Source organism: Myodes glareolus, chromosome 15 (assembly GCF_982192425.1).
Source record: "Myodes glareolus chromosome 15, mMyoGla1.1, whole genome shotgun sequence".
Taxonomy (NCBI): domain Eukaryota; kingdom Metazoa; phylum Chordata; class Mammalia; order Rodentia; family Cricetidae; genus Myodes; species Myodes glareolus.
The window spans coordinates 16,991,094-17,006,064 of NC_142040.1; the positions used below are offsets into that span (position 1 = coordinate 16,991,094).

The window sequence follows — 14,971 nt, forward strand, 5'->3', positions numbered from 1 at the left end:
AGGACACAAGGTGCTTTCAGTGGGATATGAATACAGCTCTACCAATGGAAGTTAGCCACATTGCATTCTCACAGTAAGTTAAAATATGTTTTACAGGTGTGATTTAATGTTGATGAAAAGAGTTTTCAGTTAATTGTTACAATAGCTTGCATCCTTCAACTTCACCTCCTCCAGGGAAAAGAAAATATCATGGATCATGGGCTCAAAAGATTCATTAGTCCTTGCTAAGTAACTCTGAATAATCTGTTACTGATTTTACGTCCCAATTTAAAAGTCATTCAAGTTCAAATTATTTTCAGTTATAAATATGTTCGAGATTCCTGGTGAGTTTGTTACTGAACCAGATGGCTGGCAGATATGTAGAGTTTCACCTAATCTCACTTTTTAATCTTAAAATAATTGAGTTTTTCCTCTTCTCATAGCCTTCAATGGTAAGCCAGCTATGTAAGAAGAAAACAATACTGACACTTGCTAGTGTTTTATCAAGTGATTTGACGTGAGTCAGTATTGGTCAGTATAGGAAGAAATTATGGATCAAAAGATTTCCAAGCTTTTGATGATCTCCACCATGCTAAGAAAATGATTGTTGAATATGAAGCCTGCCTAATGGAAATGCAGAGAATCCACAAAATTTTCAAAGCTACAACTTCCAGGTTTGGCTGACATGTTTTCTGATTGGTTTTGCCAGTTAATGCTAAACTTTTCTGTAGTTCTCAAACTATTTTCTGCCATTTCATTTACAAAAAGAAAAGAAATAAATACAGTATAGATTTTCACGATGTGAATTGTCTAATAATATTGTGAAGTATATGTGTGACTGTCCTATCAAACACACAATGTATTCACTCATACCCTGACAAGTTTTCACCTCCCTCACAAATCCAAGGACAGACTCAAAAGTTATCCATATGGAGCCTAAAAATTAAAGCTAAGATACACAATTCTTCAACATCTGTATACTCTAAGAGTTTGAGATACATATTCCCAAAAGGGCATCACTGCTCTCCAAAAGCAGAAAATAATGAAGGAGGTAATAAGGGAGAGAATGGCACTATGATAAGCACAGCAGATGAGAAAGAATGAGAGAGCTTACGCAAGTAGAAGCCATCTGTGCACAGCAATGTGTTGATGCCAAGTAAGCACAGAATTTATGTCCTATCTAGAGCACCAGTGGGGAGCATCCAGATCATTTTCTGTCCATCATCCACCCTCTGGTCCACACTTAGAGAGTCTTCTAATCCTGCTTCTGACCTATCCAGAATGAAAGAGATGTGTAGTTTTAGAAGAAGGAAAGCCCCTTCTCTGAATAAATAATACAGATTCAGAAATATGAGGGACCACAACCTCTTCTTAAAGTCTCATTCTCTTTCTGTACATTCTGTTAGCAAACAATAAAAGTATAGTAACTCTATAACAAAAGGAAGATTCAGAATCTAATAGATGCAATTACTGGTTGAAAATCATGTCTTCTCTAGAATGCATATAATATAGCAAAATTTTGGTTTGATTTTCTTTACAAATACAATCAAATCTGATAAGTATGTGCTTGAGACACTACCATATGTTAAATATGAAAGATACTGTTGTACCTGTGATATCCTGAGAAAAAAAGTCACAAAACTCCCTTATCCCCTAAGAACCCCTATTAATTAGTGAGTCTACACTGAAATGCTGCTTTCAAAATCTCAATAATTTTTCATGGTCCTTACCACCAGAAGTAGTCAAAGAACTGGAAAACGTTTTCCACCATGGTTTCATTTCTCACTGGAACAAGAAAGCAAACCAGTTCTACTAGAGTTCTGTTAGAGTTCCAAAGTTCAAGGTCCATTGTCACTATTGCCTGGCCTCCATTTATGTAATACTGGCCAGATTAAAAGTGATGAAGGAATGTTATCATTATGGTGCCCATACAAAGCACATATCTATGCAGTCATTGACCCCTGGTTAGTTCTCCCAGACTGGAGACATGAGCAGTATCCTGAAATCCTTGATAATCTGAACACAATAGGCCATCTTACCCACACTGTTACCAGTAGTTCCCTTTGCAGTGACTTGACTTTGATAAGATTTTTTTGAAGTGTATTTCATGATACCCATTTTATCAGGGATATTGGTGTGGGAGGTTCTTCTGTATATGTGTTGCTTTCATCGGTTGAATAAAGAAACTACCTTGGCCTTTTGATAAGGCAGCACTTAGGTAGGCAAAGTAGACAGAAAGGAATGCTGGGAAGAAGGGCAGAGTGGCAGACGCCATGAATCTCCTACCTGAGGTGGACATAGGTTAGAATCTTGCCATAAACCACAATCACGTGGTGATATACAGATTTATTAGAAATGGGTTAATCAAGATATGAGAGTTAGCCAATAAGAGGCTAGAACTAATGGGCTAGGCAGTGATTTAATTAATACAATTTCTGTGTGATTATTTCAGGTGTAAGCTAGCAGGGTGGCCGGGACCAAAAGCAGGTCCTCTCACACACCACCCTTTCTCCTTCAACCAGATATTTAGTCTTTGACCCTTTTGCCTTGCTTGTAGTCCCTATCTACAAAACACTGTATATTCCCGTGCCTGGTTCTGCTACCTTCAAAGTGAAAGCAACACAGAAGGCTGCAATTTCTACCGAATGGAAAAATCCCACTTCCTTAATGATTGAGAACTATTTTTAAATGAGTCTATAGAGGTATTACTGTTCATTTTTTTCTGCTTTAGGTATTATTATTCACAAAACACATAAACATTCTTAACCAGGATAAATGAACATTAACCATGTGGATGTCCTGTTACAATGAATTTCCAAGGTTGTAAGAGATAAGAGGGCATTGTGTGTAGACAGATATTTGGGAACTAAGGAATCCAGCATCAAAATTGCAGTTCCAAGAATAAATTGATATTGAATAGGGGTATTTCCCTAAGTCCTAAGAAAGACCTTAAATATAATAGAAGAGAAAGAAGCTCAGTTTGTGTGCATGATGTTTAGTTCTGTGAAAGTCATCTGAAATATTAATTTTTAAACATTTCATAATATACTTGTTAAAACTGGTCTCTTGGTTTATTGCCTCAGGAGGATGATTAGTAGGTGGGTGTAGAGATACATGTCTTTAATCCCAGCACTCGAGAGGCAGACACAGGTAGGTCTTTATGAGGTAGAAGCTGCTCCGATCAGTATAGTGAGTTTCAGGGCAGCCAGGAATAAATATTGAGACCCCGTCTCAAAACAACAAAGATTATCATGGAAGAGAATTATGTAGAGTGCACATAGTTTATGACCTGCAATTATGTTCCAAAGGAAAATTCATTATGTCCTGCTAATGGTTAAAAACAGAAGCAATTATTTTTGAGCCAGTGGTTCTTGCATAATTCCTTTACATTATAACAAATCTCTTGGTAATATTACTTCATTCTAAGCACATCTTTGTAGTGTCTTAGCAAATAAGACAACATAGTAATCTTACCAATAAATGTAGGACTGAAAACAAAGTCTACAGGCCCAAGAATGTAAGACTAAAAATGAGGAGGATTGCAGGTTAGAGCACACTTTGGAAGAACCAGACATTTGTGCTCTTTGCCTAAGGCTTGTTAGATGCAGTTTAGCTATCAAGCTAATAAGTAACCTTTTAATTTCCTCTATATAATTTCATCTATACATCAGATCCTAAGAATAATGTTGAAAGCATCTGAAAACTGCACCATGGAACAAGCTAAGTTTGGAAGATAACACTGTTAAAGGAGCCATACCAGAGTCGTATTCTTAATCAGAAGGAATGAAGTACTTTGTAGAAATACTGAAAGTACAAAGCTATAAAAGGTTAACGAGAAGAGTAATTATAAGATTCTGCAGTTCCAATTGAAAATACGCAAGGGTTCTTCATCCAGAATCATACCTAGTTTTGGAAAAAGGAACTCCAGGGCCCAAATCCCATACCAGGCAGCAGGTAGTCACTAATAAATGTGAATGCTGGAGAGAATTGAGGTCTTGTGGCTGTTTGGGCATAGGAGCTTGGTGGTAGTCCTAAGTCTTAAAAAATTATTGCCATCTGCAGAATCCAGTGTGCCCACAAAACATGTTCCTGAAGAGTTAACGGAGTCTCTGATATGGAAAAGAGATATATGAGGGAGAAAAAGAGTGTTAGTAATATTTAGCTCAAAGTAATTACTGAGAGGCAAGGTGAGAGAATCTAACAAGATAATGGGCAAGGCCACAAATGGTGGCCCTGAGTTTGACCCAGGAGGAACACAACAAGCGTTCTCCAAAGCAGTCAGGCAAAGCATTATTCAATACCTGATAGGGAGAGGTTAAGGTCTGAAACAAGAGTGAAACAAGAGATGGTGTGGCAGTGTAATGGGGTCAATATCATTTAAAAGGGTTATGTTAGGGATGTAAGAATCTCGGAGGAGTTTTGGACCACATCAACCGCCGTACCTATATCTAGGAGCTGAAAGAGTGGGATGTGTACCTTCTGTGTTTTGATTATGCCTGATGGGCAACTGTAATCAATTCTATAGTAAAGATTACCAAGTATCCCATCTCCCATCTGGGGTGCCATGGGTCATTAATTAGAATATAAAAGATTGGTCATTTTGCATAAAAGGTAGGACATCTTCCTGAATATGCATCACGTCTCCTACAGGACCAATAAGGACAGCCTCCATGAGTCTCTGGTCAATGTAATAGTGAATTCTAGTTTGATCATAGAGAAAGCAAGTAAATGGGATTGATGTGATAGATGGCAATTTAGGTGTTACAGGTACAAGTATCTCCTATTGACAGTCTGCTAGTGAGCAATCTCCAGACCCCACCATGTGAGTGGTCTGCCAAAACCATTGTGTCGGTTTCCTGAACCTTTGAAATCTTACTATAACAATAACACAGAGGGGGAAAGAAATCTGGAACATTTTTCATTATCTTAAATCACTTTCTTGTACCTTCAGAACTTTCTTAAGCTTTTGTATCCTCAAACCTTCATCCACTATCTGAGACCCTCAGAACTTACTGAAACTTTCACATTCTCAGACCTTCAGAACACCTTCTTAGACCCCTGCTACAACTGGGCTGTGTTTTCACCAACAACCTCTCCTGGGCTTCATGTAGGAACTTCAGTTACACAGTGTCAAGTCTCAGTATCTCTCCAAGACTCCTTCATGTCTTTTTAAAACTAATACCACCTATCTAGTTTTTACATTACCAAGTCTGACTACCAAGAGGAGGCACATTCTTGTATGAGTACCGGGTGTTGCAGCTTTAACCTTACTACAAAAGCAACTTTTTAAAATCTTATCATAAACCCTATTTTTATGGTTTTTGTTTTCAGACAGGAACTATCATACAGAAATAGAGAAAATGTACATGGGGGGTAGGGTCCTGTGAAGGAGAGATAAATAGGGAGGTAGAGGGAATTGAATCAGCCTTTGACAGCCTGTCATAGAGCAATTTTCCTACCCTATTAGAACAGGCTATTGGTTAGAGGTGGGAGTCTCCATATGTAAGAGCTATCTGTGACAGGTGCAGATAGGAAGAAACAGAGGAGGAGACACCAAGTTTAGATACAAAAGATTTTCAAATCATTTGCTTGTGCAATGGCAGATGTTGCCACCATTGAAAAGCAAGCATGCTAATTTAGGCCATCAAAATATACTAAGGTCAAGTTGTTTGTACTAACAGAGTGAGGCTTTAATAAAGTTTAAGCCAGTGGAGGAAGAGAAGGAAAGTCACAAGACGAACTCCTGAACTCTGCTGGAAGGAGTTTAAGTTATAAGTTGGAGCTGACAGGCAAAAGAGAAGCCTAAGAGGGTGCAGAGAAGCTGTGAGACTTCCAGAATGGAGCTGAGATTCAGGAAAGACAAGGTTGTAGAGGCCAAGAAAGGCTTAAGAAAGCTACAGGACTTACCCGGCAGCCCGAAGGAGGATGAAGCAAGGAAATAGGGACCTTCCAGTACAGGGAGAGGAGTCAATGTCTCAGCAACTATAGAGTTGCCCGCAGGATGAAGCCCCAGTGGATGAAGCAGGCTCCAGGTGCCAGAGAAAGGACACTTACCTAGTAGGGGAGATGTGGACGGACAGAGCAGGTAGAAGGAAGAAACAGTTGAAGAGGTGGACTCTCGAATTTGGAATCAATTCTATGGGTGACAGAAACAAATGACCCATACACACCATGAGAGAGTCAAATCAGCAGCTTGGGTCAGTTTGAAATGTTGAGAAGTGAGTCTGGCTGAAATGTCAGTGTAGCATCCTCTACTAATGCTATTAGAAAAAAGAGGACTCTGGAAGCGGTTAGTGTTTAGAGACCCTTATGTGTTAGGAGATGGGATAGGTGGTGGAAAGGAAGACAATAATAATTGACCTTCGTTTTTTATTCTTGTATATGAAGTTTAGCTGTGGCCGGAGCACACAGGCAAGGTGCCCATCCTTGGAGAGCATGTTCGAATCTTTTGATAAGTATGCAATGGTCACAAACAAAGGTCTCAGTTGGTACCCAGTACCCCAAGGGCATACTTCTTTTCTGTAACCTGGAAAAAAGAAGAGAGTGAGTAAGTCCAGAAGATGTACGGTACTGAAGCTTACAAAATGGTTTAGCAATACTTGCAAGAAAGGGTTCATGTGAGTGTATAAGAGCCACCTAATATAGGAGCAAGTAAGAAGAGAGAAAGTAATCTAAAAGCAGAGGAAGATGGCCATCCCTCGGAAGGATAGAATTTCATCCTTGGTGGTGGGAGCTGTGAGTGACTGAATTAAGTGTTTTCTTTCTAGGGTAATGAATAGCCTTGTAAATTGAAGTAATAGCTAATCCAAGACAAATAATCTGAAGGGTTGACAGTTGCACTTTAGAGGGTGAGACTCTATAATGTCAGCTGTACAGAAAGTTTAATAAAGTAGAAGTGTTGGCCTGGCTAATTTACAGGGATGGACAAAAACAGAAAAAAGACCAACTATATATTGTAAAAGCTTGGGTTTAGGAAGAGACAAGGAGAGTTGTTGAAAGAGGGGCTGCTTGTTTGTCCCAGCCTCCTGGCTAGCTTAGACCCAAAATAATCACACAGAAATTGTATTAACTAAAAGTAAGTCAGGGGCCAGAGCCTGGCCAAATAGATGTGGAATGTGGAACCCCTGGGGTATGACAGTTCATTAGGGTGGAAGATGAGTATCTGGTTCAGACCAAGTAAAGACAAAGATCTTTTGTGACTAGGGATCAAGAGGTATGGAAAAGAAGGCATCCCTAAGGTCTACGACAGACAAATGGGAATTCCCTGAGGGAATGGTGGAGAGGAGAGTATTGGGGTTGTGTACTATGGGGTGAACAGGAGACACTACTCAGTTGCTAAGTCAGAGATCCTGAACCAACTGGTAGATTCCATTGCTTTTCTTTTTTATTCTGAGAGTATAGGGGTATTAACAAGGAAGAAGTGGGGTGCAGAAGATTCTTTCTTAGGGATCAGAGAAAAGAGGCTTAAGTCTCCTAAGACTGTGGAGAAAGAGTGGGTATGGAACATGGGAGATACATTTGATGGGGTTTGGTGAAGTTGGTAAAGCTGTTTTCCTACCCTGACAATTGGGGAACAAGAAGATATGGGTCCCTAAAACTCTTGTCAGTGTGGTGGCCCCAGTGTCCAAAAGGAAATGAATAGATAGCCCTGAGATTGTGGTATATGACTGAGGCTCCTGAACAGAGATGGGTGTGGCTGAGACAAGGAAACCTGAGCCTCCTCAGTCATCTATGGTCAGACATAGGAGGTTGACTGAAGGGCAGTCTGGGCTTGATATTCCCATGCCACAAGGAATATGGGGGCAGTCAAAACCCTTTTGGCATTCTTGGTTGCACCTTGGACATAGTCTGGGTGGTTTACATGGGTTCAGACAGGCCTAGGTGTTTTGGAATATTTGTTTACACTGTGTGAAGATGTGTCACTGTGATTGGTTTAATAAAGAGCTGAAAGACCAATAGCGAGGCCAGATAGAAAAGGTGAGTACTTTTGGAGAGACAAAGAGAATGCTGGAAAGAAGAAAAGCAGGGAGAAGCCAGTGAGATGTAAAACAATTTGGAAATTCAGTGCAGAGGAGAGGTAACAGAGTCACATGGCAGAACATAGATTAATAGGAACAGGTTAATTTGTGTTATAAGAGCTCGTTGGGAAAAAGCCTAAGCTAAGGCCAATTTTTCATAATGAATAATAAGTATCCATTGCTGCAGGAGTACCTTCCGCTGCTTCAGCCAATAGTCGCTGAAGCACAAGCCCGCAGTGCTGCAGGAACGCCTTCCACTCCATCAGCCAATAGCCGCTGAAATACCAGCCCACTGGGGCGTGGTATATTTCTCTTTAAAAGAAGAGCGGCAAGCCTCGGCTTGGCCTCTTGGTTCCAGCACTTGGTTCCGGCTCCTGCTCCAGCGACTAGGCTCCCTTCCTGATGGTTTATGGTGTATGTAAGTTTTACCCCCCAAAATAAATACGCCTTTAAAACATAACTGGTGTGGGATTGATTCGCCATTAATCCAGGTCATTATTTGTGGGCTTGTGGGCCAAGAAAGTCCAATGAGATAGTACAAAAATACCTGGGCCCAGTGACCCTCCTGACTGCATTTGAACTAGGGTCCCAGAGGTTCTCAGGCTTTGGGAGACCAGGGAGTTAGGCAGCTGCCTTCACTGGCATCAGGCCTTTTTATCTCTCCAATGGTGCACCTTAAAGGCCACTGCTAAGATTTCTGCCTGTGAAATCAGGGCTTCATTCTTTAGATACTCAAGTTTGACCTTAGCTGTTATCAAGAAAAGTCTGGGAGAAGAAGTAGACCATGAGGAGCTATTTTCCATCTGGGTTCTCAGGATCCAGATGAGTAAATTGTAAAAGGGCCTTTGTGAGGTGGTCTAGGAAGTAAGATGGGTTATTATGTTTGTCCTGGATGACCTCTTGAATTTTCTCATAATTTACCCCTTTAAGGGTAGCCTTGTAAAGACCAGCCAGGAGACAAGTGACAAATACAAGTCCCTGAGGTACTGCAATTCCATTCAAGGTTCTGGTCAGGGACTGCCTTAGGTTTGTCTTGGTGACCAACCTGTCACTAAGGAGGGAGAAAGGGAAGCCAGAGAAGTTGGAGAAGAAGAGAAGGGCCTGAGGGTTAAGGCTCGTTAGTATGATAGAAGATACTGGAGAACCATTTGGTTAGGGATTTGTAGCTAGGAGAAGTTGCTTTCTTGATTGGCTTATACCATGTGGTCACTTTTCATCAAGTGGGAGTAAAGGTCACAGAGTGCATCCTTTGCAACCCTAGCAAAGATGGCTGGCAGCCATGTGACTGCCTCCATCCCAATGGGGAGACAGCAGCAAAGATGGCAGAAAGCCACGTCTATTAAGATTACCTATGTGTGAATTTTTAACTGCCAACCATGGTGTTATGAATTTTAAATTAACCTTTTATTCCAGATTTTACAGAATTTTTAATCATACCCAATATGCTTATGACTCTTGAGGTATGGAAATTTTACACAATAGTTTTACAAATCTTGAGATAAGATTTATACCTTAGCAAAAGCTTCAGAGAATTAAACAGAACCCAAAAGAGTATGAGATGAGCATCAGTAGTCCCCTTTGGGAATACTCTGCCCCTTTATTCTGTCCTTTCTCTGTCACATAGTCAGGTGGCTTGCCTGAAATGGGAGATTTTGGAGGAAAGTTTTTAAACAAGTATGCTTGGGTCTAGAGGAGGGGGAACCATACCCTAACCCCAGATCCAGCTTTATGGGACAGCATAAAACAACAGTCTGATGCCACTCATACCTAAAAGACACTTGAATCCCTATAAAACTGAACTAACATGCTGGAATCAAAGAAGGATTAGAGATGGGAGATTTTTCAGTCCTGGCTGTAGGTGTCCCAGCCATTGAAGAGTGTGTGCAGCAGCCTGTGCATACATTGCAGCCAGTCCTCACCTTTGCTTTCTTCCCCTCCTGCTAGGCTGGCTCCCGGCTACTGCTTTGCCACAAACTTATAGCTTTGTCAACTAGTGACTTAAAAGACGGGACATTTATACATACATACAAATACACACACACACACACACACACACACACACACACACACACACCATGGTGGGTGGGGGAGATTAAACAAAAACAAATAGGGCTTAAAATAGGGACTGGGGAAACACTTTCCTCTTCCGCGATAGTTCATGGCATTTGTAATGGTCCTGAATAATATTGGGATCTAGGGTAACATTAGGTGGCCCCTGGAATTGATTATCTAAGGGGTATTGAAGCCAAATTTGATTGCAAAGAGAATGAATTTAGGGCCTTTCAGGATGGGTGCCAGGTCTAGAGGCTGGACATTTTTAAAGAGGCATTCTATCAGGGAATGAGAGTGTGGAGGGCACCATTCCCATGGATGAGAGAAGGAAAGGAAAGTGTCACTTCAGCCTCTAGTCCATGGGCATCCCCAGGACTCAGGGAGGACTGAACAAGGACCAAGCCATTCAGTCCTGCTAGAGGCAAGACTCAGTGCATTGTATCAGGGTTTTCATAGATGCCAGAAGGCAAGAACAAAAACTGAGTACTAGGAGGAGATCTCATTCACAGGAAAAAGTGGGAGAATGGAGTCACAAAAGTCACAAAAGGAATAGGGCAGCTCTGAAGGGGAGGTGGGATACGAGGTCAGGGATGGTGCAATAGCCCAGTTGGGAGTAAGGAGACTGCAAAATTACACCTCCAAGGTAAATGGGACCCAAGGAATACCACAAAATCACACCACACAACAAACTTCACGTAAGAGATTTGTTAGAAGGGGAAAGAAAAAAAAACAGGACGGTAGCTGCCTCTGCTCAAGCAAGAAACAGCAGAGAACTGAACAGAAGGCAGGGCTTATATAGAATTTCTTGGGGAGGAGGGACGAGCTTTTCAGGGTGAAGCTTTCAAGGGTGGGAATTGGGAGGATTTCAAATTCGGAGCTTGGGATTTATATTCATTAGGACAGGAACAGGGTCAAACCATTCAGGGCAGTTAGAGTGTTCTGTGGGAGGTCCTCAGGGGAGGGGCCTGGCCACTCTTGTGGCTTGAGGGCTTACAGTGGAAGCTCATATTGAGAACTTAGTAATGATTTATTATAAGGCAACAAAAAAAATCTTTCATGGGCAAGTTCTGTTGAGTTTAGGAACAAGTGCTGTGTGACAAAAGCTATGTGATTCAAGAAAATAGAGAAAAATATGTATATTGGTAAAAGAAATCTGTGAAATGATAAAAAAAATAATGTCTTGATATGCATCTCAAGTCTCTGATGCCGTGTAATGAGCTATCTAGCCACCTGGGTTAGAATGCCACCAAAGTTCACCTTCTCAGGCGGAAACAGGGACCCTGTGCAAGCCCTTCTCCCATGGTGGGCTCTCACATGTACTTTGAGAAGCTCTTTTAATGAGTCATTCTCTGTTAAATTTACTTCTATTCTTAAAGATATCTTCACTAACCTGAAAGAATTCTCAGACCTTAACTGTTTAGCTCATTGAACTGAGATATCAAGTCTAGCCTGTAAAGTGACGTTTTTTTTTCTTTTTTAGCATTATCACAGAAAAAATAATCATAAGAAAAATTGTAGCTCAGCAACCTAAGGCGTAGTCAAAGTAACTGATATTCTTTGAAATTCCTTATTCTTGAAACCCTGTTTCTTCCCAGTCTCCAGCTGCTCAGGTGTCGCTCACAGCACTCACCCCGAGACCCTCTATCTCACCTCTTCTTCATCTGTAGCCTCTCCATACCTTTTGTAGGCACCTCTCACTTTTTTCCGGACTTTGGTCACAAAGGCTGACTGTATTGAGCACATGAGAACAAGATAGTCGACCACTGAATGGAAAGCCCCCTCCCGGGCCATGGGCTGACAAATGGCACTACCTGATCTCGAGTCCGGCCCCTTCATTCCTGGCTCCTCTGGTGAGATTTGCTATGGAGCCTTGAATTTATACCTTCTCTACGGATTCAAATGTATTCATTTCCTGTAAGACTCATTCAAGGTTCCGTGGAGTTCCATGAAGGAAAGGTAATTTACCTAGGATGGGTAGAGGCCTAACATTCCAACCTATCTAAAAACATAGAAGAGTGAAGCCAGTTTTACCAGCCAGTTACCTGGCAAGGGACCACCCCTCAGGAAGGTAAGCCATGCCAATGAAATGGGAATGATTTTCTCTTTAATAATGTTCTTTTCCTTCTGAGAATTTGTGCCCCTTGCTGCTTATAGAGCCACAGCATATGGCAGCCCGCTTTTCAAAATTACACACAAAATGGTAACTTTTCCTTTTCTTTTCTATCTCCCTGCTGAGCATGCTTCCTCTGACACTTTGACCTAACACTTCCTAACACTTTCTCTGAAGCTACCTCCCTCAGTGTGGCTGCCTGCCCACCATCCAGCTGACCTCCGCAAAGGCCTAACTCAGCATTCTTTCTTCTCTCCTCCTTTTCCTTCCTCTCGTGGGAGATGCTGTGATTTTAGCACTTGTCTACTTTATTGCTGCTGTTGTTTTTACTCGAATTAATTTTCCCCACGCTTCCTTTTGGGTTTATCTTTCAATTCTTTTATTAATGACAGGAATCTCCATGTCACACTATCAAATTCCAGTAACTTTTCTTCCTTTCCTTGTAGAGAGAGGCCATTTATAAATGAATGTCTTGTTTATAGACATAAATTCCTATTATAAAATGGCAATTTTCCAGGCCTTCTCTTGTTTGTACCATTACTCTCAACGACCAGATCAAAAACTACTTTTATGTCAAAGAGGCATGCTTACAGTATCAAATTCTAGTGAAAGTCTGGAGTGGCTTTTCCCTAACACCATCATTAAGAAAAACAGAGATTTGATTCAGTAACTATATAGAAAAAGTGAAAAATAATGGAGTTTGAAGAAGCATAAAATGATAGCTGGATGATATTGGCTAAATTTTAGGACTGGAAGATTTTATCTTTCCTTCACAAATCTGAAATACTTACCTGGGAGTGAAGAGCTGAACTTTTTCCTTTGTTTCTTCAGCAAAATAATATTGGTCTCTACTCTGAGCCAAGAAATGTGACAGAAATCTGTCGGTGTGCTGTGCTGCGTGGGTCATCCAAAGGAGAGTCACTCCAGAATGTCATTTTAAGCTCTCTGGCAGCAGAGAGGACCAGCTACTGTGAATTGACCTCAAACCTCCATTCCGCAAGATATTTATTGATTAATACACCAACGTATTTGGGATGCAGCAAGTTGCTCACACCAAAACACCTTTGCTCTATTCTATGTTCCCTGAGAGAAATTATCACTCCTGCCACACACACATACAACCTTTAGTCCTTCTTGTGTAGTGTTTACAGTACTCACTATTTCAAGATGCTCCACATGTGCCTGGATAATCTTGTGACTAAAGTCTTGCAATGGATGGAAAACTTTCTCAGGAAAACAACTCTATAAATCATAGAAAGCAGTCACTGTCCTCTATGATAATTTCTTCAAGGTTTAAGTGCCTTCAATAAACACTAATACATTCTACTGTTACCCTGGATACAGTGAGAAACAACTATTACATTCTAATGTTTACCCTACATACGATGACTCTACTAGATTCCTACTGAGGAAATCATACAATAATGAAAGCTAGAGAAAAGAAAGCTATCCCCTAAACTAGACAGGAAGAACTCAGGGTATGGAGGTGAGCAGGAAAGCCAAGATGATTCGCTGTCTAGGTAAGGTGCCTTCTGAGTCACAGCACACCAAGAGAGAAGCAGGTATGGCTGTGGATGCCAGTGGAGTGGCACTCCTGCAGGGAAGAATTATTTTAGAGAAATTGTTTGCATTTTAAAATACATGATTATATTTTAGTGCTTACCTTTAGTCACCTTTATGGTTTTTATTTGTAAAGTTTCATTGCATTCTATTTTTTTTTTTTTTGGAAAGAGTAGGTCAAAGGACAACTTTTGGGAGTCCCTTCTTCTTCCACCACCAGGTAGGTCCTTGAAATTGAACCCATGGAATCAGACTTCTAAAAACAGAAACTGAAACTACAGGACTGTGAATATGGTCAAAAGAAGAGAAAAATGAGTGTATCTCAGCCGCAAGGAGACAAGACATTCTAAACTGCGAAGAAGCTCAAAAGGTTGCTGTCTGACTGAAGGATAGTCAAGAATAATGGCATTATTATTGTCCCCTCCATCAAGAGTCAAACTAAATGGGCCTGATACATATATGGGCAGGAAAATAGTCCCCAGGAATATAGCCTTTTTCAAAAGTTTAAAAAACAGCCCATCTATTGAATATGTGCACAGTAGTCCTTTTGTTCTTGACCACTCTCACCTCAAACCTATCCCCTTTACCATCATCTTCTGTGCTGTGCTCTGCATCTGTGCCTGGATTCTTCAGAGATAGCAAGGACCAAGGAGCTGAGGGGAGAGCAGAGCTAGATCCTGGTCCCAAACTCACTGCTCTTCTCTGCTTCTTTGTCATTGTTCACCTTTGGAGCATATGTGATACCAACTGCATTGTGCAAACAAAATGAAAAATAGACTGCCTTTTTATGAGGAAGACACTTAGGAAAAAACTAGCAAGACTATTGAGAAACTACATGTAGTAAAGAATAGTCATCTGCAGTTCAAATATCACAAAGTAGTCATTTCCAACTGAGCTTTGGGATACATTGTTTTGTGTGTGGTCAAACAACTTGTTTTTATAACCAGTTTTTCTTGACATCATAGCACACTGAAATCACTGTCGCTCACCGCTCTGAGACTCATCCAGGCATCTTTGAAGTCCAGATGTGGTAACCAGACCCCATAGCCCATGCACTCTGTATACTTGTAGAGAAAGAACCCTACAGAAAGAGCCACGTTTTTCCTTCTGTGCCCTCTCTTAGAGGCCTGAGACACATCTGTGCTTCCTTGATCTGTATCCGATTTGGCTGAGGAATGTTAGTCAGAAGGGAGAAGCAGCAACTTAAGCTGTGCATGGCATCAAAGATCCTTAGGTATCCATGACCTATTTG

The 14,971-nt window shown here is 41.0% G+C and overlaps 1 long non-coding RNA gene across 1 annotated transcript in view; it reads right to left on the reverse strand.

Moving 5' to 3' along the window:
* Positions 1-13,470, reverse strand: part of LOC125414086 (uncharacterized) — a 39,594-nt gene extending 26,124 nt beyond the window's left edge. The window contains exon 1 of the long non-coding RNA XR_007236141.3: positions 13,318-13,470. This is a non-coding gene — a long non-coding RNA (uncharacterized LOC125414086). The remainder of the gene's footprint in view (positions 1-13,317) is intronic.
* Positions 13,471-14,971: the final 1,501 nt, after the last annotated feature.